The 20,760-nt window shown below is 50.8% G+C and overlaps 1 long non-coding RNA gene across 1 annotated transcript in view; it reads right to left on the reverse strand.

Annotated features, from left to right (window-relative positions):
• Positions 1-2,436: 2,436 nt before the first annotated feature.
• Positions 2,437-20,760, reverse strand: part of LOC142590687 (uncharacterized) — a 99,375-nt gene continuing 81,051 nt past the window's right edge. Inside the window, exon 2 of the long non-coding RNA XR_012830218.1 lies at positions 2,437-4,455. This is a non-coding gene — a long non-coding RNA (uncharacterized LOC142590687). The remainder of the gene's footprint in view (positions 4,456-20,760) is intronic.

Consider the following 20,760-nt stretch of genomic DNA (forward strand, 5'->3'; position numbering starts at 1 on the left):
TGTATGCGTTAAGAGACAAAGCCGGCAATATCATTACTAACATGGATAAGATAGTTCAAGTGGCTGAAGGGTTCTATAGAGATTTATACAGTACCAGTGACACCCACGACGATAATGGAAGAGAAAATAGTCTAGAGAAATTCGAAATACCACAGGTAACCCCGGAAGAAGTAAAGAAAGCCTTGGGAGACATGCAAAGGGGGAAGGCCGCTGGGGAGGATCAGGTAACAGCAGATTTGTTGAAGGATGGTGGACAGATTGTTCTAGAGAAACTGGCCACCCTGTATACGCAAGCCTCATGACCTCGAGCGTACCAGAATCTTGGAAGAACACTAACATAATCCTAATCCATAAGAAAGGGGATTCCAAAAACTTGAAAAATTATAGACTGATCAGCTTACTGTCAGTTGCCTACAAACTATTTACTAAGGTAATCGCAAACAGAATCAGGAACACCTTAGACTTCTGTCAAGCAAAGGACCAGGCAGGATTCCGTAAAGGCTACTCAACAATAGACCATATTCACACTATCAATCAGGTGATAGAGAAATCTGCGGAACATAACCAACCCTTATATATAGCTTTCATTGATTACGAGAAAGCGTTTGATTCTGTCCAAACCTCAGCAGTCATGGAGGCATTACGGAACCAGGGTGTAGACGAGCCATATGCAAAAATACTGAAAGATATCTATAGCGGCTCCACAGCCACCGTAGTCCTCCATAAAGAAAGCAACAAAATCCCAATAAAGAAAGGCGTCAGGCAGGGAGATACGATCTCTCGAATGCTATTCACAGCGTGTTTACAGCAGGTATTCAGAGACCTGGATTGGGAAGAATTGGGGATAAAAGTTAATGGAGAATACCTTAGTAACTTGCGATTCGCTGATGATATTGCCTTGCTTAGTAACTCAGGGGACCAATTGCAATGCATGATCACTGACCTGGAGAGGCAAAGCAGAAGGGTGGGTCTGAAAATTAATCTGCAGAAAACTAAAGTAATGTTTAACAGTCTCGGAAGAGAACAGCAGTTTACGATAGGTAGCGAGGCACTGGAAGTGGTAAGGGAATATAAGGCAGGTAGTGATGGCGGATCCGGATCATGAGATGGAAATGATCAGAAGAATAAGAATGGGCTGGGGTGCGTTTGGCAGGCATTCTCAGACCATGAACAGTAGGTTGCCGTTATCCCTCAAGAGAAAAGTGTATAATAGCTGTGTCTTACCAGTACTCACCTACGGGGCAGAAACCTGGAGGCTTGCGAAAAGGGTTCTGCTCAAATTGAGAACGGCGCAACGAGCTATGGAAAGAAGAATGATAGGTGTAACGTTAAGGGATAAGGAAAGAGCAGATTGGGTGAGGGAACAAACGCGAGTTAATGACATCTTAGTTGAAATCTAGAAAAAGAAATGGGCATGGGCAGGACATGTAATGAAGAGGGAAGATAATCGATGGTCATTAAGGGTTACGGACTGGATTCCAAGGGAAGGGAAGCGTAGCAGGGGGCAGCAGAAAGTTAGGTGGGCGGATGAGATTAAGAAGTTTGCAGGGACGGCATGGCCACAATTAGTACATGACCGGGGTTGTTGGAGAAGTATGGGGGAGGCCTTTGCCCTGCAGTGGGCGTAACCAGGCTGATGATGATGATGATGAAACATAAGCGCCACAAAAACAAGCACATGGAGAGGTGGTCGAGGATCGTCATACCCAACGCTGCCTAACAGGTGACTGCTCGGAATTTTATACGGGCGTCATACCGGAGCAGTTTCAATCGTGATCGTGCCCGATCGGGATCGGATTTTGCGATCATGATTGCATGTACTGCGCAATCTGCGTAGAACCTATCGTGATCGAGAAATTTGATCGCGCTAGATCGCGATCGAAAGCCTGTGTGGCACTGGTTTAAGCTGCCTCTCTCATCAGCCGACTCGCAGATCTCGAAAAAGCGTTTCATCTGTGCAGATGACGTTATCACAGAGCTGCAGAAGGGATGCAAGTCCGTGGGGAATAAATTTCGGCGCCTCGGAAGACGTTTCAGGAAGAAAAGAGCCGCTCCGTGCCAAGCGACGTTCAGGACGACGTCATCTGGCTGTTTTCCGACCAGATGATGTTCCTGCGCCACTCAATGGAGTGTAGACCGTAAGTGATCTTGAAGTTGCCATCTTAGCCGGCGTGTTAAAAATGAAACACGGGATTCTAGTGCTTTCCCTTTGCCACGTTGACCGGCGATGCCGTATGTTTGTGTTATAGGTGCCTATGCACCGCACTTATGGGAATCGACTCAAAATTGTTCTTACACAAGCAAATCGACGCGCAGTATGCATTACATTCAGCTTTGTCTAATTGGCGATAAAATATTTGTGTGGCATCGCTGCTCCGATTATCGCATATTTCGTTAAATGTGACCCGGTAAGGGGACATACAAGCAGTACAAGGATAGCTTTGTATATTTATTTATTTAGGTACCCGAAAAGGCAGTTTGGCTTTGCAGTGGGGAGCAGAGAAAGCAGAAATACAGGTACAAAATAACAAGTAAAATAGCACATAAAACCTAACAATAAAGCATAAGACAGAAGTACAGAGAATATCACGTACAAACTAGCAGGATAAATAAAAAGAGAAGGGCTTGCATGATGCACACACAAAAACAAAACACAAAAGATGCAAGTAGTTTCTGTTGTTTCTGTGCGCTAATCCTAGAAGGCAGCGTGCAAGTCAATGGCCAGTATTTAACAGAGTATTGAATGTTGCTATATTCACATGTGTCTTGGGCACTGCAATGAACAGCTTTAATTTTGCATTTTTAGCTTACCAGCAGTGTGCGAATTGGTGCTTAATCACAGACTCTCAAATATTACCTAGCGTGCTTAGGAATTCATTCAGTGTCATCATGCTGTAGGAATAAATGCACCATAGTACTGACGACATTGTCAGCTGTGTAATTGATACTTCTTTTTGTGTCTGCTCAGCAGTGTCCTTACCTAATTATCAGCCTGCAGTTATTCAGCAGTTCCCAGGTGCTGTGGTTACTGGTTTAAGCGAAGCTTTCGCTATGTTTGTGGAGAACGCTGTTCCTGCTTAACAAAATTTCCAAGGAAAGACTAGAGATCCAGTTAAACACATTCGCACTGTGCAAAAAATGAATATTGAAATTTTACATGCCAAAACCACGATCTAGTTACATAATTATACTTGGTATTTGCACTATGTCCGGTACTGGTCACTCGTGCAAGACAGTAGCCAGTAGACAGCTGGCATGACAATGGTTTAACGACTACATTAATATCAGTATGAGGCATTCAGTAAGAGCTATTTGACAAGACAGTAGGAGCAGCGATGGGAAAGTCCAGAGAAGAGGCAAAAAAAGCTTAGCTTTAAGAAACCTTCTGGAAGAGTTTGCTCGCTAAGATCAGCTTTACTGGGCCAAAACGTCCTTTACAAGGCAGATGGCACGATGACAAACATTATTATACGTAACTTCCTAAATACAAACAAATGCACTGACTACTATGCACACAGCTTCACACTGTGTTTAGACGTACATTCAGTTAAGAAAAACACTTTAGAATGAGATGAAGTTTACAAACAAATGAAAGGAAAACAAAGCTACAAGCCAAGAACGTTTCAAGTAGAAAAACTGCAACAGGAGAGAGCCTTATGCTAAAGCAAGACCTAACAATACTACTACTCTATGTTTAGAAAGTGCAAGCGTAGGTCTTTTAAAATGAAATTCATTAAGTGGTTTTACTGATTAAATGTAGTTGAATGCTTGATGCTAATTATTTCAAAACTGAAACATTCCAAATATCATGCACTGTTTTGAGTAGAAGTAATCCCTACACTTTAGGCATGCAGATCTAATAAGAACTGCTTAAATGCATCACAAGCAAAAACATAAAAAGATATAAAAGCTACACTTAAGCTCATGCAGAAACTGTTCCTCCTGGTCGTGTAGGCGAGCCACTTTTGTCCCAACAAAACTGACTCAGAGCTTCGGCATTCTCTAATAAGATCACACATTAAAACAAATGTGGACGGATTCGAGCCTTCATATATTTTTGCATTCAGACTGGAACCTTATCTACACATTGACAACATGTGCAAACCTTATTACGCTCACATGCAGGATGTCTGCCAACCTTCCACCAGTGCCCCCATCGAGTGAGGAGGGAAGTGCTGCAAACATCTTAACGAAAAATGTGCCAGTTTTCCGATCTGGCAACACTTGAAGTGTCATCACCGTCAAGTGAAGAGTCACAAGCACCAGCATCGACTCCGTCTTCAGTGTCGCATGAGTCTGCAGAGTCTAGGGACATTGTGGAATCTCTTGAATCACCGATGTTTCAAGAAGTTCTGGTTCCTGAGGCTTCTGAGGCACACCACAGCAGGCCGCAGTCACAAGCATCACTGGCTTCAGCAGGCAGTCGCAGGCTGGATACGTTGGGAAGCATTGCTTCTGAAGTGACGTCAAGAGGGAGGAAAAGGAAAAAGAAAGATGAGAGTCAGTTAATATTAGAGGAATTAGGCAATGTTTCAAGTCCAATCAAAAGATGCAAACCACAGGACGACCTCAAACTTTTGCCGTCTCTCTGCTCAAACACATGGGAGAGGTCAGTGAGGATAAGCATCTCGATATGAAAATTAAATTGATGCAAGCAGTAAAGTAATTCAAAGATTAATGCTTTTTAATGTATACTTTTTGTATAATAAAGCCAAGAGACAATGAGACAAAAGGAGATCATTGATGTATTTAATTATTTTATATCGAAATGGAGAAATAAGGAGGAAAATGAAAGTATATGAAAAGGTAACTTCCCATTGAGGGGAGACGAACCCACAATCTTTGAATTATGCTTGCATGGCTTTACCAGCAGAGCTGCAGCAATGGCTATCCCTCTGCAAACTTTCTTAAGCCTCTATGTGCGTGTACTAGATCTCACCCTGGTAGTGTTAGGCAGTGTTACTCGTGCAAGAACACTCTAAGAGCCTAATCTAGTACACATAAACATTATAAGAAATTGATGGTGGAATAGCCTCCAGCTCAACTGATTTTGGGTTTAGCTCCCACCAGTGGCAAGTTATATTTTGTCCACTTTCATTTCCCTTCTCCTTGTGATGTCGACATTACAAATAAAACGACAGTAATTTTCCTTTATGCTTTACTATGTTTCCTTGTCTGGTGTCGTATAAAAGCCCCTCAGCTCTTCTTTTTTGTTCATTTTGCATTGTGTTGTATCCATATTTTTGTGCAGTATTATTCAAGAATTTCATAAAGTTGATATTGTCACGTGGTGGTGACGTTGCAGAACCCAGTAGCAATACTGTGAAAGACAAAACTAACTTTTATTTGGCGAACCTGTGCCCACAAAAACAGGCTACACTTATAGCACAACGATAGCTGCGAACACGGTCGGCGATCATCGGAAATCTGATCAGCGGGTCAAGCGCGTCGGCTTTTATAGAGCAGTTCGTCGAATGTTCCAGACTAATCGTTCGGACCCGCGTGCCTTCCACAAAGTTCTACAGCATTCGCGTCAGGTGATGAAATCAGCTAACATAAGGTTCGGCGACAACAGACAGCGGATAGACGCATCGATAACTTTCCAGAAACTTCGGATACATGCAGGCGCGTCCCACGCTGTGCGATTACAGTTGTTAAGCGGCGAAACGTGGTCGCCCGATAAAGATAAGTGCACGTGTCAATACCCCCCTCTTAAAAAGCATCGTCCCTATGCTACAAATATAAGAGAGCGAAACACAAAAGGACACTTATAAACATAAGTAACAAAACAACAAAAAGACACAAAGTCCAAAGGTCAGCTGCGCGAAGCCCCAAAGTTCATTAACGCTGGTTGTGCGGCTTGAGTCGTACAACGTGGACTATTTCAGGTCGTGAGCGGCGCCGCTGTGATAGCGAAATGCCATCTGGCACGACCTGATAGTCCAGTGCGCCAATACGTCGGATGATCTTGTACGGTCCGAAATAGCGACGCAAAAGCTTCTCGCTCAGTCCTCGTCGGCGTATAGGGGTCCAAACCCAAACACGGTCACCGGGCTGGTACTCGACGAAGTGTCGTCGGAGGTTGTAGTGTTGGCGGTCGGTACGCAGCTAGTTCTTGATCCGTAGGTGGGCGAGCTGTCGAGCTTCTTCAGCGCGCTCGAGATAGGTAGCGACGTCAAGATTTTCTTCATCAGTGACATGCGGCAGCATGGCGTCGAGCGTTGTCGTCGGGTTCCTGCCGTAAGCCAGCTTAAACAGTGTGATCTGCGTTGTTTCTTGCACCGCCGTATTGTAGGCGAATGTTAAGTACGGCAGGACCGCATCCCACATGTTGTGCTCGACGTCGATGTACATTGCTAGCATGTCGACGAGGGTCTTGTTCAGGCGCTCCGCGAGACCATTCGTCTGCGGATGGTAGGCAGTTGTCCTCCTGTGACTTTTCTGGCTGTATTGCAGAATGGCTTGCGTGAGCTCTGCTATAAAAGCCGTTCCTCTGTAGGTGATGAGGACTTCTGGAGCACCATGTCGCAGCAGGATGTTCTCGACGAAAAATTTCGCCACTTAGGCTGCGCTGCCTTTCGGTAGAGCTTTAGTTTCAGCGAAGCGGGTGAGACAGTCCGTCGCCACGACGATCCACTTATTTCCGGAAGCTGATGTCGGAAGCGGTCCCAACAAGTCCATCCCGATCTGCTGAAAAGGTCGGTAAGGAGGCTTGATCGGCTGTAGTAATCCCGCTGGCCTTGTCGGTGGTGTCTTGCGTCGCTGACAGTCTCGGCATGTCCTGACGTAATGGGCGAAATCGGCGGTTAGGTGCGGCCAGTAATATCTTTCTTTCTGAAACAGAGGTGCTCAGCGGTCGGATCGTCATGTAGGGCGTGCAGTACTTCTGGACGCAGCGCCGACGGAACAACAAGAAGGTAGTTGGCGCGGACTGGTAAGAAGTTCTTCACGAGTAGGTTGTTTTGAAGCGTGAACGGAGACAATCCACGCTTAAATGCCCTAGGGACAACGTCGGTGTGCCCTTCCAAATACTCGACTAGGGCGTTTAGCTCCGGGTCTCCTCTTTGTTCGGCGAAGTCTTCCGCGCTTATTATTCCAAGCAAGGCGTCGTCATCCTCGTCATCTTATGGCGGCGGGTCAATGGGGCCACGTGATAGGCACTCGGCATCTGAGTGCTTTCGTCCAGACATTTATGTTACAGTGATGTCGTATTTTTGTAGTCCGAGGCTCCACCGTGCCAGCCGTCCTGAAGGGTCCTTTAAGTTAGCTAGCCAACACAACGCGTGATGGTCGCTGACCACTTTGAATGGCCTGCCATATAGGTAAGGGCGAAATTTCGCTGTAGCCCAAACGATGGCGAGGCATTCCTTTTCGGTTGTAGAATAATTACCTTCCGCTTTTGACAACGACCTGCTAGCGTAAGCTCTCAACGTGTTCATGTCGATCTTTTCTCTGGACTAGGACGGCACCGAGGCCTAGGCTACCGACGTCAGTGTGGATTGCGGTATCGGCGTGCTCGTTGAAGTGCGCAAGTACGGGCGGCGTCTGCATGCGTCGTTTGAGTTCTTGAAATGCGTCGGCCTGCGGCGTTTCCCACTTGAACTAGACGTCACATTTAGTTAGCTGTGTCAGCGGCTCAGCGATGCGTGAAAAGTGCTTGACAAATCGCCTGTAGTAGGCACACATGTCAAGAACTCTACGCACTGCCTTCTTGTCGATGGGCTGCGGGAACTTTGCGATGGCAGCTGTCTTCCGCGGGTCGGGGCGGACTCCAAACTTGCTGATGACGTGGCCTAGGAACGGAAGTTCATCGTAAGCGAAGCGGCACTTTTCTGGCTTCAGAGTGAGCCCTGATGACTTGATGGCTTCGAGTGCTGTTGCAAGCCGCCTAAGGTGATCGTGGAAAGTTCTGGCGAAGAAAACGACGTCATCCAAGTAAACGAGACAGGTATGCCATTTCAATCCTGCTGAAACCGTGTCCATAACGCCCTGGAACGTTGAAGGCGTCGAGCACAGTCCAAATGGCATAACCTTAAACTCGTAGAGGCCGTCTGGGGTGATGAAGGCGGTCTTTTCGCGATCTCTTTCGTCGACTTCCATTTTGCCAATATCAATACTTGAGGTCCATCGACGAGAAGTATTTAGCGTTGCAGAGCCGATCCAATGCGTCGTCTATCCGTGGCAGGGGGTATACGTCCTTCTTGGTGATCATGTTCAGACGACGATAATCGACGCAGAAAAGTAGGGTTCCATCCTTTTTCTTTACCAGGACAACAGGGGATGCCCACGGGCTTTTCGATGGCAGGATGATGTCGTCGCGCAGCATTTCGTCGACTTGTTCTCTTATAGGTTCACGTTCTCGCGGCGAAACTCGGTAAGGGCTCTGGCGGAGTGGTCGAGCACACTCTTCGGTTATGCCATGCTTTGCGACTGGCGTTTGTCGAATCCTTGATGACGTCGAAAAGCACTCTTTGTATCGTCGAAGTAAGCTTCTCAGCTGTTGTTGCTTAATCATGGGGAGACTTGGATTTATGTCGAAGTCTGGTTCGGGAACTACGGTCGTCGGGGTATATGCGGCAGAATCCGAGAGGACAAACGTATTGCTGGTTTCCAGAATTTCCTCGATGTATGCGATCGTCGTGCCCTTGTTGATGTGCTTGAACTCCTGGCTGAAGTTTGTCAGCAACATTTTCGCGTTTCCTCCGTGCAGTCGAGCGATTCCTCTAGCGACGCAAATTTCACGGTCGAGCAGTAGACGTTGGTCGCCTGCGATGACGCCTTCTATGTCAGCGGGTATTTCTGTGCCGACCGAAATAACCATGCTCGAGCGAGGTGGTATGCTCACTTGAGCTTCGAGCACACTCAAGGCGTGGTGACTACGAGAGCTCTCCGGCGGTATCGCTTAATCTTCAGACAGAGTTATCGACTTCGACTTCAGGTCGATGACCGCGCCGTGTTGATTTAGCAAGTCCATCCCGGGAATGACGTCGCGTGAACATTGTTGGAGGATAACGAAGGTGGCAGGGTAAGTCCGGTCATGAACGGTAATTCTTGCCGTGCAGATTCCAATCGGCGTAATGAAGTGTCCTCCAGTGGTTCGAATTTGAGGGCCCTCCCATGCAGTCTTAACCTTCTTCAACTGGGCGGCGATGTGTCCACGCATGACGGAGTAATCGGCCCCTGTGTCGACTAAGGCGGTGATTGCGTGGCCGTCGAGAAGCACGTCGAGGTCGGTGGTTCTTTGTCTTGCATTACAGTTCGGTCTTGGCGTCGGATCACGGCTGTACCGCGTTGACCTGTGGCTGGTATGGGACGTCGTCAGGTCGTCTTTCGTAGTCGTATTCTTTGCTTTCACACTTCGTCGGGACGGCGGCGTGTCATTATGTCGTCGAGGTAGTTTCTTTGGGGTCTTCGTCGGCGGCGGAGGATCTTCGTCAGTTCGACGAATAGCAACCGCACCTCCATCGGTTGCTGCTTTTAATTTTCCGGATATGGGCTCGCTGACCGGCCCCGGGCTGGGCCAGTGTACGGTCGGCGCTGCGGCGACAGGTAGCGGCCTGGTGACGGCGAACGGGACGGTCGTCGAGAGTTGCACTGAGTGGCGGCTAGGTAATCGGCGATGTCACGCGGGCGCTCCCCAAGCTGTGGACGCGGTGCGTTGACAGCGAATCCTCTCAGTCCCAAGTCGCGGTATGGGCATCGGCGGTACACATGGCCGGCTTCTCCGCAGCAGAGCGGGCGGTGGTCGGGGGCTCGCCAAATGTCCGTCTTCCTCGCGTATGTGCGCTGGGCGACGGGTGGGAGTGCTGGCGGCGACGGCGGAATTGCGGCGTTACAGGGCCCTGGCGCGGTCGCGGAGGGGGGCATTGACGGCTTGCGGTGGATACGTATGTCATCGCTTCCGACTGGGGCTACGGTAATTGAGGTTGCACCTCAGGAACCCCAAGCGATCGCTGGACCGCATCTTTCACGATGTCGGCGATCGAGGCCACTTGAGGCTGCGGCGAAGGCAGGACCTTACGCAGTTCTTCGCGCACTAAGGCTCTGATGGTCTCTTGAAGGTCGTCGGAACCCAGTCCTTGGATGGCGTACCGCGGCGTGAGCCCCTGGCGGTTATATTGCCGGGTGCGCACCTCTAGAGTTTTCTCGATCGTCAATGCCTCTGCAGGAAACTCAGGTACAGTCTTCGGTGGGTTATGAATAAGTCCGGCGAAACGTTCTTGCTGGACGCCCCGCATCAGGAAGCGGACTTTTTTCTCCTCCGACACTTCCGGGTCGGCGTGCCGGAAAAGACGGGCCATCTCCTCCGTGAAGATCGCGATCATCTCATTCGGCAGCTGCGCTCTGGTTTCTACTAGAGCTTGGGCTCCCTCTTTTCGCACCACGCTTGTAAATGTTTGCAAGAAGTTGTTTGCCGGGTCTGCCATTGGGGTTGCCTCGGCCACAATCTTGCTGGTCTTCTCAGGTAGAAGTGCGTGCTCTGGGGGCAACTGTTGAAGACGGCGGCTTGCTCAATGGCCCGGATTGGATTACGGCTTGTCGGGGGCGTCCGGTACATGAACGTAAAGCACCTCCACCAGATGTCACATGGTGGTGACGTTGAAGAACCCAGTAGCAATACTGTGAAAGACAAAACTAACTTTTATTGGGCCAACCTGTGCCCACAAAAACAGGCTACACTTATAGCACAACGATAGCGGCGAACACGGTCGGCGATCGTCGAAAATCTGATCAGCGGGTCAAGCGCGTCGGCTATTATAAGTCAGTCGTCGAATGTTCCAGATTAACCACTGGGACCCGCGTGTCTTCCACAAAGTTCTACACTATTCGCGTCGCGCATACATGCAATCACATTACACAAGTTGCGGTGAAAGACAGTGGACGGAACCATCGATAACATTCCAGAAACTTCTTTTACATGCATGCACGTCCCGCGCTGTGCGATAACATTTGTTAGGCGGCGAAACGTGGTCGCCCGATAAAGATAAGTACACAAAGAAAACGCCGAGCCAGAGAAAGAGACGAGTAACTTAAGCCCCATTGTCAACTGGAAAAACTAAAACAAACACTGGCAAACAAGGCAGAACAGAGACCTGCCAACTATGACATGAGATATTTTCTGTTCTGCCTTGTTTGCCAGTGTTTGTTTTAGTTGTTCCAGTTGACAATGCTTAAGTTCCTCGTCTCTTTCTCTGGCTCGGCGTTTCCTTTGTATTTCATCCACTGTTTCAGCAATGTCGTTGTCTTTGGCCCCGCAAGCTACAAGACTCGCGAGCACAACGCCGACTAATTCTCGTGGGGAAGGAAGGGTCAAGCTCCGTGGCCCACAAAGACGTGTCGCTGTGTCCTTGTGGTCGAGACAAGCCACGACAACGAAGTCAGACGTGCGCCGAACCTGTATTACAGGAACTCAGTCAGACGTGCCACCAGCGGTTACGTTTGGCCGAGCAGGCCTCCGAGCCGAGACAGAAATACGACGATGCAAGCCAAAATTTTGCCCACAATTACAGGTTTCCGAATAGCTTGCTACATTCCACACCGACGTCTTCTGCTACAGTCGTACGGCTAACAAATCTACTTTTAGCAAGCTATTCAGATCCATGGCTGCCCGCAACTGTGACGAAAGGGCCCTCTAGTCGCCTTTCCTATTTCCTGCTTATGCCAAGAAATTATAACTCTCGGCGTACCAGAGTACAAGACCAAAGGCCTCACCGACTGCTGCCGCAGAGCCTCCGGGAATCCGCCATCCCACCGCTCCCACCAGCTGTTACGTTTGGCCGAGCAGTGCTCCGAACCGAGACAGAAATACGACGACGAACAACGTTATTTTAATCCGGCATAACTGCTGCCGGCAGATAGCACCCTCGGCGTGGCTGCACTGCCCTTTTTAACAGCCTCGCCTTCACAAAGGGAGAGGGAAACACAACCCTCCTCACGATGATAACCATGCTCGACAGCACCTTATCTCGCTGACAGGCTCTTCGGGCTTCGGCACTTGGTGAAGGTAGATGCATACGCGTGAGCGCAACAAAGGCGCCCTCGACAACGTGTCCCACGTCAGCGTGCTCGAGAACCTGCGCAAGACGGGGTGTGGGCGCAGAACCTACGGCTATATTAAAGATTTCCTAACCAATAGAACGGCGACTATCCGGATAGGAATGGAACGGTCCGAGCCTGTGGAGCTAGGAGACAGGGGTATCCCACAGGGGTCAGTCCTGTCGCCTCTGCTTTTCCGGTGTGGACTAAACGCGTGGGGTCCGATGCCTGGGCGGAGGAAGCCCTGCCGAGAGCGGCAACGACCGTCCACGAGTATGCCACGACCTGCGGCCTGAGCTTCGCTCCACAGAAATCGGAGCTGCTTATGGTACTGACCGGAAGATTAAAGAAAGAGCCACCACCGAACATAATTATCACCATCGACGGCACAGAGATAAAGCCAACGCAGCAGATCTGAATACAGGGCCTGCTGTTGCGCAGCGACGGCAAGGCGCATGCAGCCGTCAACAAAATCAAGACCACATCAGAGTAGGTCATGAGCATGATCCGGAGAGTCACCAACCGGAACAGAGGGATCAAAGAAGAAGACGCACTGCGCCTGGTGCAGGTATTCGTCGTGTCACGCGTAACGTACTCCGCTCTGTACCTCTAGCTTACGAAGGTGAACCGCGAGACTCTGAACACGACGATAAGGAAAGCAGTCAAACTCGCCATGGGCATCCCAGTCTACTCGTCAACGCAGAAGCTGCTGGACATGGGTGCCCACAACACGGTGGAAGAGCTGCTGGAAGCACACCTATCCCACCAGAGAGTAAGGCTGAGCCGGACAGAGCACGGCCAGGCCATCCTACGCAAGATAGGATGGCACATTGAACAGCAACTGACAACGGAGCCGCTCCCCTGCAGCCGGGGAGGAACGACGAGAGACGCTCTTCGCGGGCCAAAGCTCTGGCTCGACAGCCGGAAGAGGACCGCGAGGCTCTCCACGCGGACGCCTCGCTTCCCAAGCACGGCACCAGAGCAACGGCGCTCGTCACCACCATCGATAAATTGGTCAAAGGCACGTCGATACGGACGACGAATACAGCCGAAGCAGGAGAAGTGGCCGTGGCCCTCGCACTCGCACAGCGGGGAGTGAGGACCGTGGTCACAGACTCCAAGACCGCCTACGCAAGCTACCGCAAGGGGAACATCTCTCCCGCGGCACTAGTGATCCTCATCAAACGTAAATCACCGGGACGGGCCATTGAGCTCGTGTGAGTCCCTGCACTTGCCGACCACTATGCCCGAGAACTGTCAATCCGGGCCGAGGACGAGCCAGAGCTACCGCATCCCGTGACAAATTACAAAGACATCACCCAAATGTACAGAGGTGGCAGAAGTAGGCTTCCCCGTCCGCATCCGCAACTCAGCCGAAGGCAGCAAACGATCGTGCGACGCACGCAAGCGGGGTCGCTGGCGCATCCCGGACTCTTGCACAAGTTGTTCCCAACAGAGCATGACACTTCATGCCCGTTTTGCAGACGATCAGAAGGCATTCTAACACACATCCTTGCAAAGTGCACTAAGCTCAAGAGCCTCCCACCCTCCCCAGCCCGAACCCCCCCCCCCCCCCCCGAGCGATGGGAGACCTTGTTGTCCAGCCCCGACCTACCTACCCAGCTCGCGCTGGCGGCTAGGGGCCAGGAACTGCTGGACGCATATGGGACCTGAGAAGAAGGTTCCACCCCGTCTGGTGCCAGCGCGCACCAACCTTTACTAAGGGCTCAATAAAAGTTGATTCTCTCTCTCTCTCCAATAGGACTGCTAGACTCGCCTCACTATAATGTTCTAGTATTAAACGTTGCCAGGTTCAGATTTCAATGGTGGCCTGTACGAATCCAGAGATTCTTAGCACCCTCTGCTGCGTCACAGGTCTGATCGCCGCCGTGGTCAGTTGCTTTGCAGCTGCTGGGGACTGAGGGCCGGGGTTTGATTGTTGTGGTCAAATGGGAGGTTGTGGCCAAGTACTGCACCAGGGTGGCCAATCCTGCTCTGGTGAAGGAGTGCGTAACCGGTTCTGGTCACCGGGGTCAGGCCACCAGGCCTGTTTATACAACTGTGTCAACATGTGGATTTTTTTATCCGGTGGAAAATTGCGTGGGACCGGGATTTGAACCACAGTCCTTTTGCACGTGAGGCGTATGCTCTACCTCTACGCTATCGCTGCATCGGGGCGCAAGTAGTAATTATACAGGAAGCGTTTTACTTAGTGTAATTGGAGGATTGGAGTAGATTAATTAGTTCGACCACTCAAAGAGTGTGAGTGGTCCAACTGACAGAATTCCGACGAGTTAAAAGGACTGGAATCACATAAACCACAACTCTGAAAGAATGGAGTGGGAATAGAATGGAGCGCCGCCACTCTGCAATTCTGCACCATGCCGATACATCCTGTTCTTGGGCAATGCCAGCGCAGCTCTAGAACCACAAAGACGACCGCACTACCAAAGCGAAACGCATCAAAGGCCCGTCAGCTGCCGCATGGTCACGTGCTGCCAACGTGCAATCCTGCACAACCTATATACATATATTGCCGCGACGCCGTCTGTGCCCAACCACGCTGACGACGAAGACGACGAGCTCGTGTGTGCAAGCGAGAGTGCTAGAGAAGGAAGAAGGAGAAGCCTAAACTGAACGCTTGTTCTAATTGTCTAGGTTGAATACCGTTCTCCGCTCTTGTCTCAAGTGAGCCGAGACAATATATATATATATATATATATATATATATATATATATATATATATATATATATATATATATATATATTGCCACAGCCTAGTAGAAGACGGGAAAGCCGGTGTCGAGGACGTGTAAAAGCACTTTATCAGCGCAGTCAACGCGACGTCGTTGTCGTCTCCGTTTTTCTGCTAGCGCGCTACTTCAGCGTCGTTTTCATTGCCTGGCACATGCTCGCGGCGACCATGAAGGATGTGGCATTTGCCCCTCCTTTGAAAAGGAGGCATCGTCCCGATGCACCAACCGCCGAAGGCTGTGCACAGACGGTGCAAAGTTGAGGTCATGAGGAAAAGTATGGCTTCATACGAAGCACGGGCACAACCTCGGGCAGATGCCGCCGGCGTTTGGAGCAATTATGGCTGTGGGGGACAACTTCATAATTCACATCACTGATGCGGCGCAGAACTGTATACGGGCCGAAGTATCTTCGCAGGAGCTCCTCAGACAGCCCCCGCCGACGAATCGGAGTCCAGACCAACACCTGGTCTCCGACGTTGTATGTGACGGGTCTGTGCCGAATATTGTAGTGTCGGGCATTGTATTCCTGTTGTTCTTGAATTCGGAAACGCGCAAGCTGCCTGGCTTCCTTTGCGTGTTGTGTAAACTCCTCGGCACCAGTCTCGTCGTCACCGCACTCATGTGGCAGCATTGCGTCCAACATTGTTCTCACTTACCGGTCGTAAACGAGGTTCAAAGGCGTCATGCGTGCTGTTTCTTGGGGAGCCGTGTTATACGCAAATGTAACGCATGGTAAAATCTGCTCCCAGTTCTTGTGGTCGACTTCGATGTACATACTCATCATGTCTGCCAAAGTGTTATTAAAACATTCTGTCAGCCCATTGGTTTGGGGATGATAAGCCGTGGCCGTTTGGTGAGTGGTACCACTTAGTCGCAAAACGGTGTCCAGAAGCGCAGCCGTGAACACAGATCCTCTGTCTGTTATGACACATGCGGGAACGCCATGTCTTATGACGACGGCTTCGATGAAAAATCGCGCTGCTTCGGCTGCTGTTCCACGTTCGATAGCACCTGTTTCGGGGTATCGAGTAAGGTAATCTGCAACGACGATTATCTATCTATTTCCGGCAGTCGACAGTGGAAACGGACCTAACAGGTGCATGCCAATTTGTTCGAACGACGCTTGCGGCATCTGGACAGGATGCAGCAGTCCAGCTGGCTTGCCGGGTAGGGCTTTGCGGCGCTGGCAATCCAGGCATGTCTGTATGTAACGTTTCACGATCGACGCAAGTCGTGGCCAATAGTACTTTAGCCTAATTCTTGCCAATGTGCGGGTGTAACTCAAGTGACCAGCGGTCGGCTCGTTGTGACAGGCATGTAGGACTTCGTCGCGAAGAGATGCGGGAATGACAAGTAGCTGCTGCCACTAGGTGAAAAGTTCTTTTTATAGAGAACGTCGTGGCGCAAGCAAAACGAAGGCAGCCCTCTCGCGAATAACCTCGGCACGCTCCTTGTTTTTCCCTCCAAGTAATCAAAAAGAGGAACCAGTTCTGCGTCCTCGCGTTGGTGGCGTGAAACGGCGACACTATCTACCACGCCTAGAAAAACCGCGTCATCATCGTCGGGCACTGCAGTCTCAACAGGAGACCGAGAAAGGCAGTCGGCGTCGGTGTGTCAATTCCCCGATTTGTATACAACAGCGAAGTCGAACTCTTGGAGCCGAAGGCTCCAGCGCGCAAACCGACCAGCTGGATATTTTAAATTAGTCAGCCAGCAAAGTGCATGATGATCACTGACAACGGTGAAACACCGACCATATAAATATGGCCGAAATTTCAGGAGGGCCCACACTAGTGCGAGGCATTCTTTTTCTGTAGTGGAATAGTTAGCCTCTGTCCTTGATAGCGTCCTGCTGGCGTAAGCAATCACTCTTTCGGTGCCGTCCTGCCACTGTACAAGCACTGCGCCAAGGCCAACATTACTAGCGTCGGTATGAAGAATCGTAGGAGCGTCGTCATCTAAGTGTGCGAGGACGGGAGGCGCCTGCAGCCGTTGCCGTAGGTCATCAAAAGCCCGTTGCTGGTCTTCTCCCCACACAAAGGGGACATCTTCTCTGGTAAGATGGGTCAATGGCCATGCGATGCGCGAAAATTCCGCAATAAACCGTCGGTAGTAGGCGCAAAGGCCCAGAAAACGTTGCACGGCCTTTTTATCTGATGGCGTTGGGAAATTAGCAACGGCAGAGATTTTATCAGGGTCGGGTCGGACACCTTCACGACTAACAACGTGACCGAGAACTTGAAGTTCTTAAAAGCCAAAATGGCACTTTTCAGGTTTTAAAGTTAGACCAGCTGAGCTTATTGCTTCAAAGACCGCTTTAGCCTCCGTAAGTGTTCCTCGAATGTCACGGAGAAAACAATCACGTCGTCGAGGTACACCAGACAATCATAATAATAATATTTGGGGTTTTACGTGCCAAAACCACTTTCTGATTATGAGGCACGCCGTAGTGGAGGACTCCGGAAATTTTGACCACCTGGGGTTCTTTAACGTGCACCTAAATCTAAGCACACGGGTGTTTTCGCATTTCGCCCCCATCGAAATGCGGCCGCCGTGGCCGGGATTCGATCCCGCGACCTCGTGCTCAGCAGCCCAACACCATAGCCACTGAGCAACCACGGCGGGTGAGGTACACCAGACAGGTTTGCCATTTGAGGCCTGAGTGTAGGGTGTCCATTAGTCGTTGAAACGTTGCTGGCGCAGAACACAAACCGAAGGGGAGCTCCTGAAATTCATAAAGTCCGTCGGGCGTCACAAAAGCGGTCTTCTCACGATCTCTCTCATCAACTTCTATTTGCCAGTAGCCGCTTTTCAAGTCCATCGACGAAAAGTAACGTGCGTTTCGTAGCCTGTACAGTGAATCGTCGATACGCGGTAGCGGATAAACGTCTTTCTTTGTGATGTGGTTGAGTTTTTGATAGTCGACACAGAAGCGCAGGCTACCATCCTTCTTTTTCACCAATACGACAGGCGATGCCCAAGGACTCTTAGATGGCCGAATAACCCCGTCCTCAAGCATCGTCTTCACTTGGGTTTGTATTGCCTCGCCTCTTTCGGTGCTACACGATAAGGATTCTGCCGAATTGGTCTAGCATCCGCTTCTGTGACAATACGGTGCTTAGTGAGCGGCGTCTGGCTGACACGTGACGTTGATGAGAAGCAGCTCTTAAACTCATCGATGAGCTCAAGAAGGCTGTTGCATTCGACGGGCGACAAGGTGGGACTATGTGAACCACAGGGGCAGGCATAGCCACGGTGGACGTCGCGTGCTCCACTGAGAGGCAGCCTTGTACTGAGGTAAGTTCGTCGAAGTAAGCAACAGCCGTGCCTTTAACAATGTGTCGACGTTCCCTGGTAAAATTTGTCAGTAGGAGTTCAGCACGTCCGTCGTGTACGTTAATTACGGCCCTGGCGATGGAAACGCCTTGACTCAGTACCAGTGCGTCGATGTGTTCGGCGACGCCAGTCCCGGTGTTCAAGTTGTCGCAGATGACAGGCACGAGGGAACAGCTTCGCGGCGGAAGCGTGACGTCGTCGTCGGCGATACGTAAGCGGGGTCGCTGGTGTTCCGCGGGGTCGACGTCGTCTGAGCTCGTAGCAATTGTGACGACGATGTCACGGACATTAATCACAGCACCGTACTCTCTCAAGAAATCCATCCCCAATATAAGTTCCTAGCAGCACTCAAAGAGAATGACGAGGGTGGCGACGAAGGTTGCACCGGCGATTACTATTGTGGCTGTGCATATTCCAGTAGGCGTCATCAACTGGCCGCCGGCAGTTCTGATGTTGGGCCCGGTCCACGGCGTCTTCACTTTTATCAGCCTGTCGGCCAGCTTCTGACTTATTATCGAAAAATGTGAACCAGTATCGACGAGAGGAGCCACTTGGTGGCCGTCAATGCAAGCGGCGAAATCGGCGCTGACGGCGTCGGTTACAGGGGGTGTGGTTGGAGTCGTCGGAGTTTTAGAGTCGTCGGTCGTCGCTGATGGGGGCTCTTGCAAAGTTAGATGGTTTGCAACCTCACCCCCGGAGGTCGCTGCCTCTAGTTTCCCCGGCGAGGGCCGGGGACCTGGCCCTAGAGGCGTCAGGAAAATCGCGACGGGTCGGTGGGATGTAACGAGCCGGAGAAGGGGAACGCGATCGAGGCGTCACTGAATCTTCCGGCCGAAAGTTTGTAGTATTTTCGTCGCAGGTACGTGCAGCATCAAACACAGGGTAATTGCAGTTGGGAAACCTTGGATACCCAGCTGCGCGGTAGTGGCACGCACGGTAAACATGTCCTGATTCGCCGCAATGAAAGCATAGCGGCCGGCGGTCAGCGGTGCGCCACAAATCGTTCTTTTGAATCGGGTAGCCGGCAGGAGATTCGCCGTAAGTCTGAGGCGCAGCGATAGGCTGGCGGCGGCTGTGACTGTCGAAAATAGGGCGTCGGGGGTGGCGTTGATGGCTGCGTCGTAGTGGTTGACGGTGTCAGCAGCATCGAAGTGGCGGGAGGTGGACGACAGACAGCTTCCGCGTGGGTTAATCGTCGCGGCACCGCCTGCCGGTCGGGCGACAAAAAGGCCTGTCGAACTTCCTCCAGAACGATATCAGCGACAGAAGCCGCCGCTGGTGCCATGGGAGAGATACCGAGCTGCCGCATCTCCTCTCGCACAATCTCTCGGATGGCTTCACGCAGAGACGTGTCGCAGCTCTCAAGTAGAATTGAAGCATCCACCGGTGAGTTCTTCCGATCATATTGGCGGTACCGTTGCTATAGTGCCCGTTCTATAGCGGTAGCCTCCTTGGTAAATTAGGCCACTGTCGTTGGTGGGTTCCTCACGAGTCCGGCAAACAGTTCCTCCTTCACTCCGCGCAAGAGATAGCGTAACTTCTTTTCTTCGGACATCTCAGGGTCTGCTCTGCGGAAAAGGCGGGTCATATCTTCTGCAAACATGGCGACGCTCTCGTTTGGTTTTTGAATACGCGATTCGAGCAGTCGCTGCGCGTTGCCTCTTCTCTCGCTACTAGTGAATGTGTCTAGCAGCTGGGTGCGGAAGGCATCCCATGTGGTCAAACTTCTCTCCCGGTTCACAAACCACGTTCGCGCACTGTCTCGAAGCGCAAAATAGACATTAGACAACTTTTGCTGGGAGCCCCAGTCATTATACCTGGCGACACGCTCAAATTGCTCCAGCCAATCTTCGGCATCTTCAAAAGCGTCACCATGGAAACTTTCTGGGAGCTGAGGATTCTGTAGCGTCACCTGCGATGGAGTTGCAGTAGCCATAGCTCAAGTAGGTAGACGCGTTCCTGCAGGGTCCTGCAAAGGGTTGAACTCGGGCGTCAGGCCTAGCAGGCGGCGACTGTACCGGTGAACAGTTTCGACGTTTTTCAACTCGCGCGCTAGTTCGGCGTCGTTTTCATTGCCTGGCACATACCCGCGGCGACCATAGAGGATGTGGCATTATATATATATATATATATATATATATATATATATATATATATATATATATTACAGTGAAGAGGAATTCCCGGCGCCGCAGACACATCGCCAGTCGCCCGGGAGGTGCGAGCTCGAGATTTCCTGAGCTGCTCTAGTTGAGACACGCTACCTGCTGCTCTCTTGTGCTGTGAGTGAGTGAGTGAATAAGCTTTTATTTGGTCCAGGAAAGCGCGATAAAACGCGCACCCGGCTGATCCCACGACGGGACTGACAGATCTAGTCTGCCGGCCCGATCGCGGGCGCGCTGGACGGCCAGGATTTGGTCCTCAAAGAAGGGACTTCGCAGGAGCGCGTCCCACTCTTCCTTGCTGAACTTCGGGCCCAGCGACCCGCACTCCCAGAGCATATGAGGCAACGTAGCTACCTCACCACAGGCCACGCAAGAACAATTCGGATAAATCTCGGGATATATACTATTAAGGGACGCCGGATTTGGGTAGCAGTTCGTTTGCAGAAGTCTTAGTGTGACCGCCGTG

Source organism: Dermacentor variabilis, chromosome 8 (genome assembly GCF_050947875.1).
Source record: "Dermacentor variabilis isolate Ectoservices chromosome 8, ASM5094787v1, whole genome shotgun sequence".
In the NCBI taxonomy this organism is placed as follows: domain Eukaryota; kingdom Metazoa; phylum Arthropoda; class Arachnida; order Ixodida; family Ixodidae; genus Dermacentor; species Dermacentor variabilis.